The sequence below is a fragment of the Pungitius pungitius genome, chromosome 18 (assembly GCF_949316345.1).
Source record: "Pungitius pungitius chromosome 18, fPunPun2.1, whole genome shotgun sequence".
Taxonomy (NCBI): Eukaryota; Metazoa; Chordata; class Actinopteri; order Perciformes; family Gasterosteidae; genus Pungitius; species Pungitius pungitius.
The window spans coordinates 13894220-13910548 of NC_084917.1; the positions used below are offsets into that span (position 1 = coordinate 13894220).

The 16329-nt window shown below is 43.0% G+C and overlaps 1 protein-coding gene across 2 annotated transcripts in view; it reads right to left on the reverse strand.

Annotated features, from left to right (window-relative positions):
* Nucleotides 1–15823, reverse strand: part of LOC119227022 (cingulin-like protein 1) — a 38269-nt gene extending 22446 nt beyond the window's left edge. The window contains exons 1-2 of one of the 2 annotated variants that reach the window (XM_062558907.1): nt 15587–15823; nt 3466–3570 (exon numbers count right to left, since the gene is read on the reverse strand). The gene's annotated coding sequence lies outside the window, so the exon portion shown is untranslated. The remainder of the gene's footprint in view (nt 1–3465; nt 3571–15586) is intronic. The other variant, XM_062558908.1, reaches the window with a different exon arrangement.
* Between the last annotated feature and the right edge of the window lie 506 nt (nt 15824–16329).

Here is a 16329-nt window from a genome sequence, read left to right on the forward strand (position 1 = left end):
TCTTTGAGTTCAGGTGGAGGTTTTTGCCAAATTTGGACGTAAGTGTGTGGACAGATCGCCCGAAAACCTGACGTCCATTCGACCATCGCAAAGAAATAAAGGCTGTGCCCACAAACATTTCCTTCTCTTAGTCTACGGAGACGAAAGTAGTGCTTTTCTATACCTACCGAGGAGCAGAGTAGAAGGGACCAGTGCATGACACCTTTTACTGGTCTTCCTCAAAACAAATGCATTGAGAGGCTGCGACTTATTTAAAGCCCTGCTGCTGGACTCCCAACATGAGCAAAGAACAAGGGTCCAGAGACGCTGCACAGGCCGCCTTCAGCTTCCACTGAAACGGCCGACATCACAGTCCCAGCTCCCTCTACGTTCCTCCACCAAATCATAGGCCGTTTCTCAATATGCGTTCTTGTGTGGACTTTTGTTCTCGTGGACTCGTGAAACGTCATCAGTCGCAGCCCGAGTACTGTTCCAATTCTCAAGTCTGCATCTGGCCGAGAACGGTCATAATACCCGGATGTGGCTCGCCCCGCCCATTTTACCGGGCATGCATCGGAGCAGGCTTGTCTGTTCTTGTGAGAGACATATATCCCAGAATGCATTTCACCTCAGCAACAGGCAACAACGACAGAGGAAAATAAACACAACTTTATGTCGAAGTTTATAAATACAACTTTTTTTAAGTAACGTAATGTAATTTTCTGACTGAATAGTAAAATGTTTAAGTCAAAAACTAAAATAAAAACGTATTAGCAAGACCAGCTGACGTGGTGACGTCATCAAGTCAGCTGCTGTTCCAACTGCGGAAATGACCGTTCTCTGTTCTCCCGAACCTGCGAGTCAGGACTCCCGAGTCTGTCTCCCGAGTCTATTCTCGCGGGAACGCGAGTCCGTTCTCGCTGTCTTAGGTATTGAGAAACGGCCATAGATCATCCGCTGCTGGGATTCTGCTTCCTCAAAACTGTTTGAAAAAGCAAATTAGGAGATGCAGCTTGTTTCAGTTTTGCTTCAGAATTGTGAAGAGCTTTTAGCGAGGCAGTGTCTGTGGGTTCTTTTTTTAACATCATGTTGTGTATGATACAGAGTCCCATGTTTTCCTTCTAAATGTCCTACGCATTTTTGCACTTTTTCAAGGAGTAATTTAAAACATAGTCTTAAAATGTAAATGCAAAATCTAGGTTTTTTTCTATTTATTTTATCTGTAAAAGGAAGGTTATCTGTTTTTATTTATTTCAATGAGTAGCACTTAATAAATACCATATACTTCATACGAACTTAGAATATCATGATCATTAGTGATAACCAAGTTAAGGCACATACTGTATAACACATCTTTAAAAAAAAGAGGATGTTATGATAATGTTCTGATAACAAACACAGGATGGTTTGGGCTCCAGTAAATAATACATCATCAGTCACGGAGCACCTCTCTGTCGTGTGTTCATCATGAGCTCGTTGGACGCCTCGCCTCCCGGTGGTCTGCCGTCTCCGTTTGTCAGACACGGCAACGCGTTGAGTAAAGCAGAAGAGGGTGATGAATCACCAGCAGGGGGGTGAGGGGGGGGGAGACGGACACACTCCGATAGACAGACAAGAGGAGGTGAAAAGGAGACGAGGCAGACAGGAGGAAAAAGCAAGAGGGACGCCAGAGGACATGACGAGTGAGGACAGAGCTGGAGGAGGAGACGTGTTATCGGCTTGCTAGTGTGAACCCGTGGAGTTTTTCACTGAGCGTCTGTGGGCAGAAAGACAACAGGCCGACCGAGTCATCCTGGCAGAACGCGATGGTCGCCCTTCTCCTCCCCGTGGTCGGTCGGTCTGTGCACATGTGACTCAGTCTGAGGCACAAGCTGACGCCATGTTCACACAGCAGCCAAGTCGTATTAAGTCCTCACTGTCTCCTTCGCAGCTTACCAGTGGATCGTTTTTTTCCAGATAAAAAAAAAATAAGATTACCATTGACAATCAAAGCAGAGGAACTAGACCAAAAAAAGAGTTCCGGGAGAACACTATATACATATCAGCATCGATAAATGATGCAGAGATACAGTATTCATGAGCACTGCGATGCCATTATGCAACGCACTTGGGTTACGGCAGGAGACGGCACTGGGCAGGATGTGGAGCCGGGCAAAAGGGGAAGAACTGAAAGTTGATATTGATGGCGGAAGCGAGAGCTGAGCAAACTTTCGCATAATTGTGACAATTGACAGAATAATTGGCCAGCTAGTGTCCACGTGTTCACAGGGAACCTACACGCAAGAGAAAAAATGGTTTTGCCTCGGAGGGCTCCCTTTGAAACCATGTGTTCAAAACACTTTTAATCAGAAGATGATGGTAATTCCACTAAACACACAAAGAGTGCAGCTAAAAAGAAAATCCTTTGAAATATCCTAGGGAGGAAAGCAGTTATGACAGTGTTGAGTAATTAGCCTCTGTACCCTCCAGCCAAGACTGCTTTGGAAAAAAAAAGGAAAACAATTCCGATGAGTTTCAACATGAGCAAAGGCAGAATGACACCTGATGGCTGTCGAACACTGCTGATAACCATCAGTGTGTTTGTGTGTCGGAATGAAGCCTTTTCTGTCCACCTGCAGCGACATTAGTCAGGATTTAACTCATTAAAGAGGGAAGTGTTCCAATAAAATGTGTCCATCAGCAAGGTTCTGCAGTCATTATCCACTTGCATGTTATTCTATTATATCGGGTCGCTGCAGTGGGAGGAGCCACTGAACCATCTCATTCGGAGCATTTGAAGACACACATGAGCTTTAGTTCCAAATGACTTTTAAACCGTTGTTTGGGTCTTACACTGTCTCTTGTGTCCACTTCAGTCTGATGGGCTCCATAAGATAATCTTAAATAAACCCCGGGGGCCCATAGACGACACACCACACTCTACTCCTGGCTATCGGCCACGTCATGATCAAGGCAGTGACCAATCATTGACACATTTATGGTTTTTTTGGTTGGGTCTATGTTCTGGACCACAGATTTAAACTATTACAAATATCAATGTGATAAAGGATCAATGAGCCAGACAGACTAGACAAACTAAACCAGGGCGGCACCCTCAAGCTCAGCTGGTAAGCCACGAAGACCAGACAATTATTACACTTCACTTTTAAATGTTCTAGAGATCTAGTAGGTCCATTATTGTAGTGTGATTAGCGTTTGTGGTGTGCTGTAAATTAAGTGTTTACAGTGTCTCTTGGTTGGCGAGTTGGTTTGAGTTCCCCTATCCGGAATTTCAAAAATACATATTTTTAATAACTTAAGCTTAGTAATAACTATTGTCATAATAATTCATCTTTTAATAATATCCAAAATGGAAATTCCACAAAACCCCATTTAATTGTATTCGACTATTTTGCAGCATTAAATAAAAACAACAGTAAAAATCAAATCATTTCAAACGGAGGAGTATAAGGTGTATGTTATGTGTAATGATTCTTCTTCATTTACCTGTTGCTGAGGGGGGTTGTAGGATGTAACTTTGTCTTCTATCAGCTGACGTAATTTGTCTACAGAAGACAGATAGTCTTCTAGGGTTCCTTGGAATGCTGTTGCCTTCAAAGAAAAAGAGAAGGATGAGCATTACATCAACCTCATAAAGTAAATCTGATGCATATTTCACGACCAGCAGCAACCAAACACCTCTGGGAATCGGATCCTATTGGCTGCTGAAACGTCTGTAAGTAACACGCGCTCATCTCTAAACGTGCGCTTTGTCCGTGGAACGTGTTTCGGTGGATTCAGGTTCGGGGGCTCAGCTGGAGCAAGAGCACAAAGCCATCTGATTGGACACGGTGTGTTACATTGGTTTTCCTGTCCTGTACTTACTCGACTTAAAGTTGACATTTGTCTACTTTAAGTCGATATCCAAAATGGAAATCGAATCCGATTTGACTTTTGGTTTTCGTGTTTTTATATTCATTGTTATTCATGATTTTTATATTTGATGATCATTGGTCCAGCTGGGTGCCATTTTCAAAAGGTTGTTAAACTGTCTGTGTTTTACTATGAATAAAGGCCAATAGAAATTTAAATACATTTTGAAAACTAACCGGATCCACCTACTGGTTTATAGACTATGGTTCATAAGCCTTGAGTTGAGCAATTTGACCATTGCAGACTTGATTTCTTGCATCCAGAAGTGTCACCAGAGGGTAGTGGAGTAGTAGAGTTACTGTGCGTACTCTGTCTGATGGTCTATATGGCTTTAAATGGGCCATCACTTCCCCTTGAACATCATCAGCTGTATTGAAGAAGACTTGAAACTAGATTGAGATAGAGAGTGTACTTTTCAAATAGCCTTGTATATGATCCGACTTCTTCTTGCAATCAGAGGCATCTGCTCCACATTTCAGTCTGCGAGGTTTCCCCTCGGCTTCTACTAGCCGGGCTGCTGTTGGTCATGTGACATGTTCTTCATAGCGACGCAAGACTTAAATTTCAACCGTTTGGGGTGCTGTAGAAATAAAACCCTCTGCTGGCTTAGACAGTGATAGATGACCCAGCTCTGTGGAATTCATGGCTAACAGGTTGAAAAGTTGATATTTCTAATGACTGACTGTCCCAAAGAAAGAAAAATAACAAAAAGTAAAACCACATTTCCTGACTGTTTCTTTGTGTTCAAGCAAAAGTTGTGAACACTCCATTTTTCGTTGATTTCATCAGTAAAATGTCGAGCGCTCTATAGCATGACATCAGAAATGCTCCATACGCATCCTTGGTGTCAGTAACCACCAAACAGAACTGTGAGCAGACTGAGCTGGTCCATTAGAAACCCACCACAGGGCGCCACTGTGAGACTGAGCCGCAGGCTCCTGTGTGGGGTTTTATCATGAAAGGAGGAAATCAATCTTCATACATATTTATAAAAACTACAGATGGACAGCAGGCAATTAATTCCCTCACTCGCAGTATGAGTGGATCTATTCACAACATGAGTGGGCTGGGTTTTCATGACACTGTGAGCCTGTGTTGTCTGATTAAATGCAATCAAAACAAGTCCATTGTGTTATAATCCCTCTGAGAAAGAGTACATGCACTGACAGGAGTTTGGGGGAGTGGAAATTCTAGCTGTTAAAAGGATGATGGAGGTGAGACCAAAAAACAAACATAACCATATCCTTTCTTTAAAAAGAAATCTCATTATGAAGTAAAAAACAAGGCCTGATGAATGTCTCCTTTACGCCAAGTTTCTACCCATTTGTTTCCCAGCCAAACGCATTTGGAAATACAGATCATTTCTTTGAAAAAAGGGGTGAACCGAGTAGCAACCTGAGGTTGTACAAGGTTTGGAAAATAAAGCATTTGTATACTCATTCAACGCTGCTACCTGTAATACTTCGTAATACGTCATAAGTACACTGTTCGTTTCAAAAAGCTTCTGATACTCACTGGCGAACCCGTAGAGTCAGAGGTGTTCATGGGGACTCATTCCCTGACTGAGCTTAGACTACAGGGGGGTTTCCGTGTGTTAGTGAGGGGGGGGGCTTCACTACTGTGTACATGGAGATGACCCGGACTACAACCTCCCCACTCAGCACAATAGACGAGAGAGAGGCTGAATGAGTTCATATCTGGCCAAAGCTTGTCAGGGTGTCTGTGGCTGATTGATCGGTTTACTCAACCTCTCACTTGTGTGTGTGTGTGTGTGAGAGACAGTTAGGGGGAGGGGGGTGGGGGGGTCAGTCCTATACCTTTATAACAAGTACAGGTTTGAAAAAAGCTCCATTAAAATGGATCAAACTCCAAGTTATCACCAAAATAACAGTTCAGCTAAACCTGACCTTGTGCAGCAGGATCAAGTTCAAGTCCCCCCCCCCCCCACCCCAAGTCACAGGATTCCTGATTCCTACTCAAGGGAGTGTCTGGGTGGGGCCAGGTGACACACACCCCTTGATAAGTAGGCAGGTATGTGGGGGGCGGAGCCTCCCTGCATGTCGGCACCTTATTCTCCCCATTTGTTGACTTTGATCTTTTCAGGCCTTGTTTCTACTGTCTCTCTGACAAAGACACACACTCAGTCAGTCTGAAACCGGTGGTTATGACACTACAAAATAAGAAAAAGGTGTTGGACTAAACCAGAGGTGCCCAATAAGCACCAATACAAATGTTGTTTGTCCTGAGGAGGTTGTTACAATCTAACATGAAGAGGCACATTAAACCGTGGGGATTTCTTTACAAATGTACATTTGGTCGACATGTTGGAGCAACAATTAAGGTTAGTTCACCAAATGCATTCAGTCCTCTCTGGGGAGCATGAATATTTACAGCTTATTTAATTGAACTCTATCTGTGGAAGTGTTGGTAAAGTGTCAGAGTAGAAGTGTGAATAGTTAAGTCCATTCTGGGGGGAAAAGTCGACAACAAGCTGAATACACCGGACAGGTTGGACGTATTATAGCCATGAAGAATTGTTTTGGTCAACATGTTTACATCCAGCAGACAAAGACCAATGTTATTTTCATCATTTTGTGTTGACCTGAGAGATGGATGTCCAACATTAACTCTGCTTTTAGCTCCGTTTAGCTCTAAAAAATGAAAACTCGTTAACTGCTCATTTGATAATAGGTAGGTAGTCTTCAGTCAGGGCCTGTTGATGAAGATACACCTGCCTGTAAATGTGGGGGAAACAATAGACCTAAAATAGGCTAAACATGCTCCGTGAAGCTGCATCTTTGGTGAGAATGCTGCGTTTGGTATTATTAGGAATAAACACACTATAGATCATAAAAAATACTGTGTTTTAAGAAGGACCTAAAAAAATACTTCATATGTCAAAAGAACAAAACGATAAAAGCCAAATCAGACTCGCTCTTCACAAAGAGGTAGATCAACCGTATCAGGGGGGAGACAGAAAGGTTTGGGGTAATTGCTATGGGATGCTGGGACACTTTTTAATGGAGTTAATGAGGTAACAAAGTATACCGTGTCTAATTGTACAGCAGTTTTAACAGCTATCAATTGGAAAGAATACTCGTGCTGACTTGCCTGCATGCGTTGATTCGGATGAATAAGCTATATATACACGGCCTTATGCAAACACGCTTTTAGATGCGTGGTGTGGCCTTTGAAATCATTCTAAAATCACAATGTCACAAGATCCTTTGGTCCGTCGGTTTGCTTTCAAACCAAAAAAACCAACAACCAATGCAGCCTGTGAGGGGAGTGAAGAGGTGCGCGAGGCCAAGCAGTCTGCAAAGGATGCTGTTCCCCAGTCCTGAACCACCCAAACTAACCGGGTCAGTTTGTTTCAACGCAACCAAGACGGGTTAAATGCAAAAGCAACAACTATTTCACCAGCTGTTACTTCCAGATCGATGGCGCCTCACGTTAAGGTCTTGCAGTTGTACTTCCTTCAGAAGGCAACCAAACATCTACTTCAGCAAAAGAAGGATTATTCCTAAAAGAGTTACTTTTCCTCTCAAATGGAGCGTCCCATTCTTTTCAGATGAGCCAACGCCGACTCTCCCTGCTTGTGCAGTCAGATGAGGTCGCTTCAGTAAAAGGGGAAGTTATGAATCACTGTATCACCTGATGTAATGTACCAGGCCCATCTACATCAAAATATTTCTATCGTTGTTTTTTATGGGGGGAGTTTAACAATTGTCTACTCTTCGCTGCGCACGGCATCTCCGCCCAGACACGTGCGCACACACACGTGAACACGTTCCCGCCAGGGGACAGAGATGTCCAATTTATTATCTGTCCGTCTTATCTATCCAATTTATCAACTGTCCACCTTATCATCTGTCCAATTATCACCCATCCAATGTTTTATCCGTCTACTTCATCACCAATACATCGTATCGAACTAATCATTGTCCACCTTGTCGTCTGTCTATTGTATGTGGACCTTGACCGTCATGATAATCAAGCAAGTCATTACTTAAAAAACAGGTGTGTGTGTGTGTGTGTGTGCACGCGCATCAGGGAACTCCCATCCCCAGCATGCCTTGGTCATGACTCACAGCTGTGGTATGTCACCTTGTGTGCTGGTGCACTTCGATCCAGCAGCAGCTTTAGGTGGGGAGTGAAGAGCAGGAGACGCCCTGCAGGCTCAGTAAGTGACCAGAAATGTTCCAAGCCAGTCAGCCCTGTCTTCACACTGAAATGAAGGATGTGATTTACACAGATGTCACATTACGTCCGTTTATCCTTTGAGGTCCGAACAGGGTACACCCTGGATTGTGATTAATGTTCTATACCACCAATCATCATAACAATGATCATGTTTCCTTCACTTAGGAAGCCCTTGAGATGGGCTTTCATTGGCTGCAACCAGTTTATCCAGAGTAGTTTGTGCAGAGTTGCACTCTCTCTCTCTGAGTAAAACAGTGGAACCGGTTTGTCTGTGTGCAGTGATGCGGTGAATAAGCAGCATAGCACCTCTCCTGTATTTGCTCCCCTTCTTCGCTCCTCCTCTGTGTGAAATCGAGCTGAACCCGTTCCAAAGTACTTAGCAAGCACACTATTTTGAGATCACACCTCTGTCTCCAAACCTAACATAGCAACCAGTTTCTGCTGTCTGTGTGTAGAACGATTATTATTATTAATCTAATAATAATAATAATAATCATAAGTGTACCGTTCCTCTCTACTGAGCTTTCACACCTCACACATTTGGCACATATGGCACATAGCAGACGAAGGTCTAAAATAAAATGAAGATGCTTTTCCGGTAACATTACAACATCACTTGGTCTTTCGTACACTGTGAACACTAAACTGATTATTGCCATGTTTTCACTGCATACACCAATACCACAGGCTATTTGAGGGTTGGCACAACACAACTCTCTCTCTCTCACACACACACACACACACACACAGGTGTGGAGGGCTGGGTTAGCAACCTACTTACACTTCCAAAAGTCACATGCCATTTCACAGGGACAGAGCAACACAAAGACAGAGCAGTTTGACGAGCAGAGGATAAGGGATATTCCAACAGACTCCCACATCTAGTATCTGCCCTTTTCTCATAGGCTTGATCAAATGACATTTAAACTACTCTATTTGCCATAATCAATTATGATCATTTCCATTATTCTCCAGCGGTATTGTACACAGACAAAGAAAGCCCCAAGGCAGACAAACGGTAGAACGATGTGCAAACATGACGAATTTTAAACTCTTTCACTTTCTCAACTCTTCACTTTTGTAACTGGAGCATCCGACAAAAACAACAACATCCACTCTCCAAGCACTGCAGCTCCCACCCAGCACCCACCCAGCCTGCACCCACTCGGCCCTCCAACGAGGCTTAATGAGTAATAAGCACTGGGTGACCACAGTCTTGGAGTCAAGCCAACTTTCCCAGATGCCAAATTGAAGCCTGGAGGTACTGAATAATGCAAAACAACACTCATTAAAACTTGGTGGGGGGAAAAAAACAAGGAGCTATGAAATGCAAAAATGCACTAAGACGCATTTCAGGAGATGCTTGGTGGCAGTTCTGAAATGACTGAGATGAATAATTTGGACTCCCGGGCGTCCATTAGCAGGAGAAATTACAAGATGCAGAAAATGGGCTCCAAAACACACTGATGACCCTAAAATCTAAACCGTTTGGCCTGGACATTATGTTATGTTGGGCGGGGGGCGGGGGGGGCCTTGGAAAGGCTGATGAAATGGGATGAAAGGCTTTCCTTGCAGAAACATAATGAGAAGCATTTAATTTAGAGAGATGATTACGCCAGTTTGCAGGCATAAGTGTAATTTGTTTGGAAAAGAGAATTACAGAACTGTTCGTTGCTTCTTTGGTATTTAGACACATTTCAGATCAAAACCCCAATATTCCTCTGCATCACAGTCTCTTGTTGAAATCAGCGGACAAAAAAACACCTCCCTCCCCTGTCACACAAACCCAACCTAACCCAACGGGTGAACATCTGTCAAATCTCAGTACAGATGTAACGACAAATGAAACCTTAAAATACCCAACACAAAGCGCAATACAGAGAGCAATCCCATAAACTACCATGTGTTCCTGCACAAACAGAGAGAGGCCCCCATCTAAATCGGTTTTCCTTAAAGAAATTATATTTCATTTACTTTTTATTTTCTACAAAATGTTCTTTTCTCCTAAAAGAGATTAAAATAGCCAGCATGAAATAGTAGAAATGTTGAAATTATTTTTTTTTTGAGTGATGCACAGCTGGATGGCCGATGCTATATGATTGATTGATATAAAAGGGACACGACTCAGCAAAAAGGTCATTTGACCCCACAGCCCTGACTTATGTACAACGTTTTAGAAAGTTTGACGGCCTTCCGTCCCCATGTCTGACTGCCAAGAACAGAGCTAGAGTCATTTATCTCTTACTTTCTCTGCATTAAGACAGAAAGTAAGGTCAAGAAGCAACATGTCTGTTGATCGGTTTAAAGATTTGTTGGAAAACTCAGTAACAAGACATTTGAGGAGGCAAACTGCAAAACAAGTGCTTGTGTGTTGAATCTTTTGGATAAGAGCGTGGAGGCATGACGTGTTTGTTGGTGTTTTCTTTCTACCACTGGTCAGAAACCACAAACCTTTCCCGTCATCTTTCTAGGAACAACAAACCTTTCCACAAAACGGGAGGGCAGGCTTATGTCCCAGTAGCTTCAGTGCATTCTGAGAGTCATTTCACTTAGACAGGCTTCTTCTTCTGATTAAAAAACAACAACATTTTATTATGAATGTATTAACCGCTGAGATCAGCTTCTGTTTTTATTTATGCTCCACTTTTGCTGCGTCAATCAAAGTGTGTGGGCGTGGCTGGGCTGTTGTTGCAGTTTGGGCTTCAGCCATTGGTTCATTCTCATGTTGGAGTTCTCATTGGAACTAGTATTATAGTGAGACGTCACTATAAAACAAATGTAATAGTCGATACAGGTAAGTGAAAGTTAAAGGTTAAAAACGTGAGCTTATTTTTGAGTTTCTCGCCAAAAACAACATTTTATAAGATTACATTTGAACCCAAAGTTATAATTCACCTTTGCCCAATATTCTGTTGACATTCACATTTGAAACAATGCAAAATTCCACCAGCGTTCGGGAGAGAAATATTCCAAAACCGGTAGTTTAAGAGAACACTGTGAGGCATGTCCACAGTCGGCACATTCATGAGGCTCTTGACTCACTCGATCAAAAGTAACACATTTCCTTCTTCAAACAAAGGAACAGCGCACAAAGCACGATGCAGTTGACGACCTGTCTTTACTTGCATTATTTCCTACGCTTGTAATCAGGTAAGAATGCTGTACGCAGGCTCCCAGAATTTGTTCTGCCAATATATGAAGCAACAGTCTGCATTAAGAGCGATGGTTGAATCAAGATAAGAAGGCGACAAAACCAATCATAGATTTTAACAAGGAGCTGTACTTTACAGGGTGAGTTGACCCACACACACACACACACACACACACACACACGAGATAGGAAGTACGTAATGTTACCATTGCGGATCATTTTGGGAGACTGTGACCGCTTGAGGATCACACCCTCATTCCTGACATGCCTAACATCTCTGTTCCCATTCACTCCTTCACCATTGAGTCATTGTTGAGTGGCACTCTGTGACAACGTGACGCACAGTACCAAAAATCTAACAAAATGCAGAGCTAGCACCAATGGTAACACTTTATCTCGACTGCTAGGTCTTACACATCTCACCATTTAGGATTATTTACTGTACAGCAACACCACCCAAGTGTACTTCGAACAATTTGCTAAATCCAAAAAGCACATCTAAAATGTGTTCATTTAAATATCTCACTGCTGCTGAATCAAAGGACCTTCTGAGTGGTTGAGTAGCCAATCACCTAATGAGTCCATCAACAACACAGCATAAGGGACGGCTCTCAAAATAAGCAATGGTCTTTACCCACTTCCCTTTACCTTTGACCTCAAGTGAGTGTGGGTAAGGCCATTTACTGAGCCAGTCTTTGTGATCGTGTTTTTAATCCGTTTTTTATCATCCTCAGTGGTTGACTGCGTCCTTTAGAATTCACTGTGAGGTCCACTCCCCTTCCTCAGCATTCACTTTGTTGCTTTAGATTTACTATACCATTCATTTCAGGACCCCTTGGCTATGGCTCGGACAATAATGAAGCCTCTAGTGGAGCCAGCGGATATCAAGCTATCTATCTATTGTGAAAGGTTACAATTATCTACTTGAAAGATCAAATCTACGAAAATTTGCATATGCTCAATATTCGTGCTGTAAATATTACTCGAACAGAAACTTGAACGCTTCCCATTTGAAATTCTCGAGCAAAGCATTTGTATGTCAATATGTGTTTCTAGTTAGAGTTAGCATGTCTTTATAAAACTATGGCCAATTCCTCAATAGAAGCTTTTATTTGTATTTGATTACATGACTACGTCCATTGTTTCCAACTTTTGGTGGGGATGGTATTTGAATTTGAGCACGATGGAGTAAAATAACTTACAAAATGCAAAAAAACTCAAACTGAGGTTGACAACTGTTCCTTACAGAATTAAAAAGTATAGTGCTGTGTTGTATCGCACAGCGCAGTGACAAAGGAGCCGCACATTTTTCAGCACACTGTGGGAACCTTCTCCTGCTCAACATGAATTTCATTTGCTTAATGATTGATGAGCACCAGCTGCCACCTCGGGGTGTTCCTCATACCAGACGACTTGACATTTGTATAATAATTGAAATAAATGCCGCGCACTATAGGCGGCTTGTTCAGTGAGTCTGGGACGGCAGAAGCTAAATACTTGTACTACTTTATAAAGCCAAGTTCCACTCTAGAGGTCTTAAAAAAGGAGGACACTGAAGCCCATAGGATTTGACTCGTGTCACAGAGTAATATGTTGATGCACAAGTTCTTTGAAACACTACTGACCATATTTAATAAGGTGAGGCTGATCCATCCGACATATTTGCCCATTACAGATTCTGACCCTAATGTCCATTAAAGTAGGGATAGACTGCTTAGAAACTAATGTTTACAATTGTTTTTTTTGTTAGTGCTTGTTTCGTTAAGACTCTCTGATCTCTATCTGAGCCTGAAGACTTCAGCAACAAAGTCACTTAAATCACCTGGCATCTTTTAAAGACGAGGCGCCGTAAAATGTCATTTCCAACGTTCACACACAGCACACAGCTAGTCTGATTGAGCAAACATAAAAGAAACAGACTGGAGGGAATGAGGGCCAACACGTGCATGCTTCACTCTTTACTTTACTTGTAAACCGGGCTGACAGCTGACAACACCCTGAACAAAAAGTCATCCCGCAGCGATGGAAGAACACATTGTCCACGCTGGTCCTACTGTCACTGAGGGTTAGGTGACTCTGACATACATAGCTGTTACCTGACACAGAAAAATGTTCATGGCAAACAGAAACGTGTTTAGAAAGCTCCTTTCGGATATCCTCTTTCTACTTTATGTGCTCATATTTTCAGCATCAGCACAAACACACTGATGGAAAAACCATCAACAGCAATTTGGGTTTCAGTGTCTTACCAAAGGAGTTTGACTTGCAGAATGGAGGAACCAGGGAACCCAACAGTGGTTCCCTTACCCTTATATTGGCACGGCCCAAGAAAGTCTTTTGATTTTGATTTTTGAAAATAGCGCCAGATCCAGACAGAAATAATTTAAGGTTACCTTCCCTACAAAACCATATACCTAAACTAAATATATTTATATTATTTACATGATGGCATGTCATTTCTGTCTACGCGGTCACATATTTACAAATCCTCCTCGGAGTTCCACCCCAATGCATGCACACAAACACACATACGCACGGGAGCACACTCCCGAAAGCGGTGAGAGATCTGGTTGGTTAACTGTCCGGACCGGAGTTACGGGAAAGAATGCAGTCCCATTAAGAGAGAGAGAGAGAGAGAGAGAGAGAGAACAACAAGATAAGCAGAGGAGAGAAAAGGAGTGATCTTCTGAACTAAACATATCAGACACAGATATCTTTACAATGCTTTTTCTCACATTCCAATCCATTTTCAACAGGTAAATAGTGCGCATATTTAGGAAAAACCGATTATTCAAAGAGCAGATGTCAAGAGGATTACTACAGGAGCCAAAAGGCAGAGAGTGAAAGTTGCTGTGATGTGAAGCCTGTGTTTTCAGCATTCCTCGCCCCCATGACAACACTTTCACATGCATCCCTGCTCTGTCAGAGAGACGTAAGCATCTAGGCAATGTTTTACATGCAAAAGAATGCAGGACAACAGCACTGGGGCAGTCTGTTGACTGCACACAGTCTACTGCTTTCATTTGACCGTTGGATGCATTCTCTATTCATCGATTCTATGAATCCCAATCTGTAGACCACTCGGTATTGACCCATCACGTTCGAGCTGTCCATGTGGTGGACAGAGTCAGAGCTCTTTGTAAACATTTTACCTGGTCAGTCGGAGCAGTTGCCTCGTGACTCAGACATGGTTGTCATGTCTGAAGTTGGTAAATGGTATGTAAAAATTGAAAGGGAATGGAAGAGGAGGTTCCAGCCTGGATATCTGTTTTTAACCAGAATCCTAGAAGTAGAGCCCGATGCCCCTGCAGGCTAAAACGCTATCAGACCAATACTTAACGGGTCTCAATGTTGTTCTCCACCAGCTCATCTAGGCCAACAGCTCTCTTATGAGTTGGTGTAGTGACCACTTCATGGTGGAAAGAAAAATCACGGAGCAATCACTGGATTGTATTTTATCTGCTGACAAACTCAAACAATGACCCAACTCGCTGTTTTGTCCAAACCCATGAAAGCTCTGCTGTGGTTAAAGGTCCGGTGTTGATATTATTATCATTAATTAACAAACAGACACCCTGGCTCCATGTGGCGCTGATATAAATGACATTACTACCACACGCCTTGCTGAAATAAAGATAAAGTCTCCTTTCAGGAGCCCTTTTATCAGAGCCCAGTGCAGAGTACAGCAGGACTCGCCCTTTGACTGAGAGCAGAGTGGCAGAGAAGGACAAAACCAAAGATTTCATCACTGGGAAAAATGGAAGGTTGGAGGGCCGATCCCAGTTGTCAGGGTGAGAATTATACATTATACATTTCAGAAAATCCTTACACTATGGCTACACTATAGACTTTTGCCATATAACTCTTTTAAACCCCAAAGAGATTTACATTTGTTTATATCAACAACAACAAAAACTGACTTCAAAGCCAGAATGTGATCTTCAATTTTCTTTATTACACATGAACATGTGTAATGAAACACACAGATCATCACGTGGCCCAAATCCTCTTCCATACGCAACTCTTCTATCGACAGATGCTTGTTTTATCTTTGGTACTGAGGCCAATTTTAAACTTTTTTTCTTCAGAAAGACATTGTTCAATGTGGTATAGTAAGTTGTATAACGTACGCCTTTTGTTACCCGATAGATTTACACTGACTTAAGTAAGCCATTAAGAGGTTTCCCCTCTTCCACCACAGTCAGTTTAACTCCAGCAGCAGGAAAGGAAGAGTGCGCGCACGCCCAGTGAGGGAGGAGATGGGACTCGAACCCGGCAGCTCGTGCCCCCCTGCGCAGCAGCTGTCGGGTTCGAGGTCCGGCTCATTCATCAGCCTCTTACCTTGTCATGTGATCCGTCCGCGCTGCTCCGTGGTCGACTGACAGTCTGAGGTGCTTTGCCCCGACGAGGAGTTTGCCTTGAGGGTTGGGTCTGCAGGGCTACACCTGGGCGGGGGAGGAACGCCGCTGACGCGCGCGCGCAGAGCCGTCTCGTCACCTGGCGCGCCCGTTCAGAGGTGTGGAACAGGGAGGGAAACGTTATTTCTGGCAAGTGACTTGTACGAGGAATGTCTGTCTCTCTCCCTCCCTTCCAACATTTTTGGAGATGGTGCATCAGCCTCCCACCAGAATGCAACTAACTCATTTAGGAATGTTCTCCCTTGAAGAGTATTCATGTTTGATGTTCCTTTATTAAAGAACGGAACTGGAGCTGAAGGTCAGTCCTTTCTATCTATCCATGTCACGATGAGGTCATCCAGGACCGGAGACAGGAGGACTCAAATACAGAACTTCACAAACAAAAATACTTTATTCCTGGTTGAAATAAAAAAAATGCCTAGGAGCGAAAATGGGGATCAGGTACAAGAGCACACCAACAGGAAACCTATTCAACTCAGGAAACTCATTCAATGACCCAACCAGAGACACAGGACGTACAAGGTTTAAATCCACTGGGAGGTGCAGGTGATTGGACACAGGAGGAAACAATCAGGGACACGGCAGACAATCACCCAAAGGAGAAAACACCAGGGCAGAAAACTACAAAATAAAACAGAAAACAATCTTTATTGTCTTTCCAAGTGA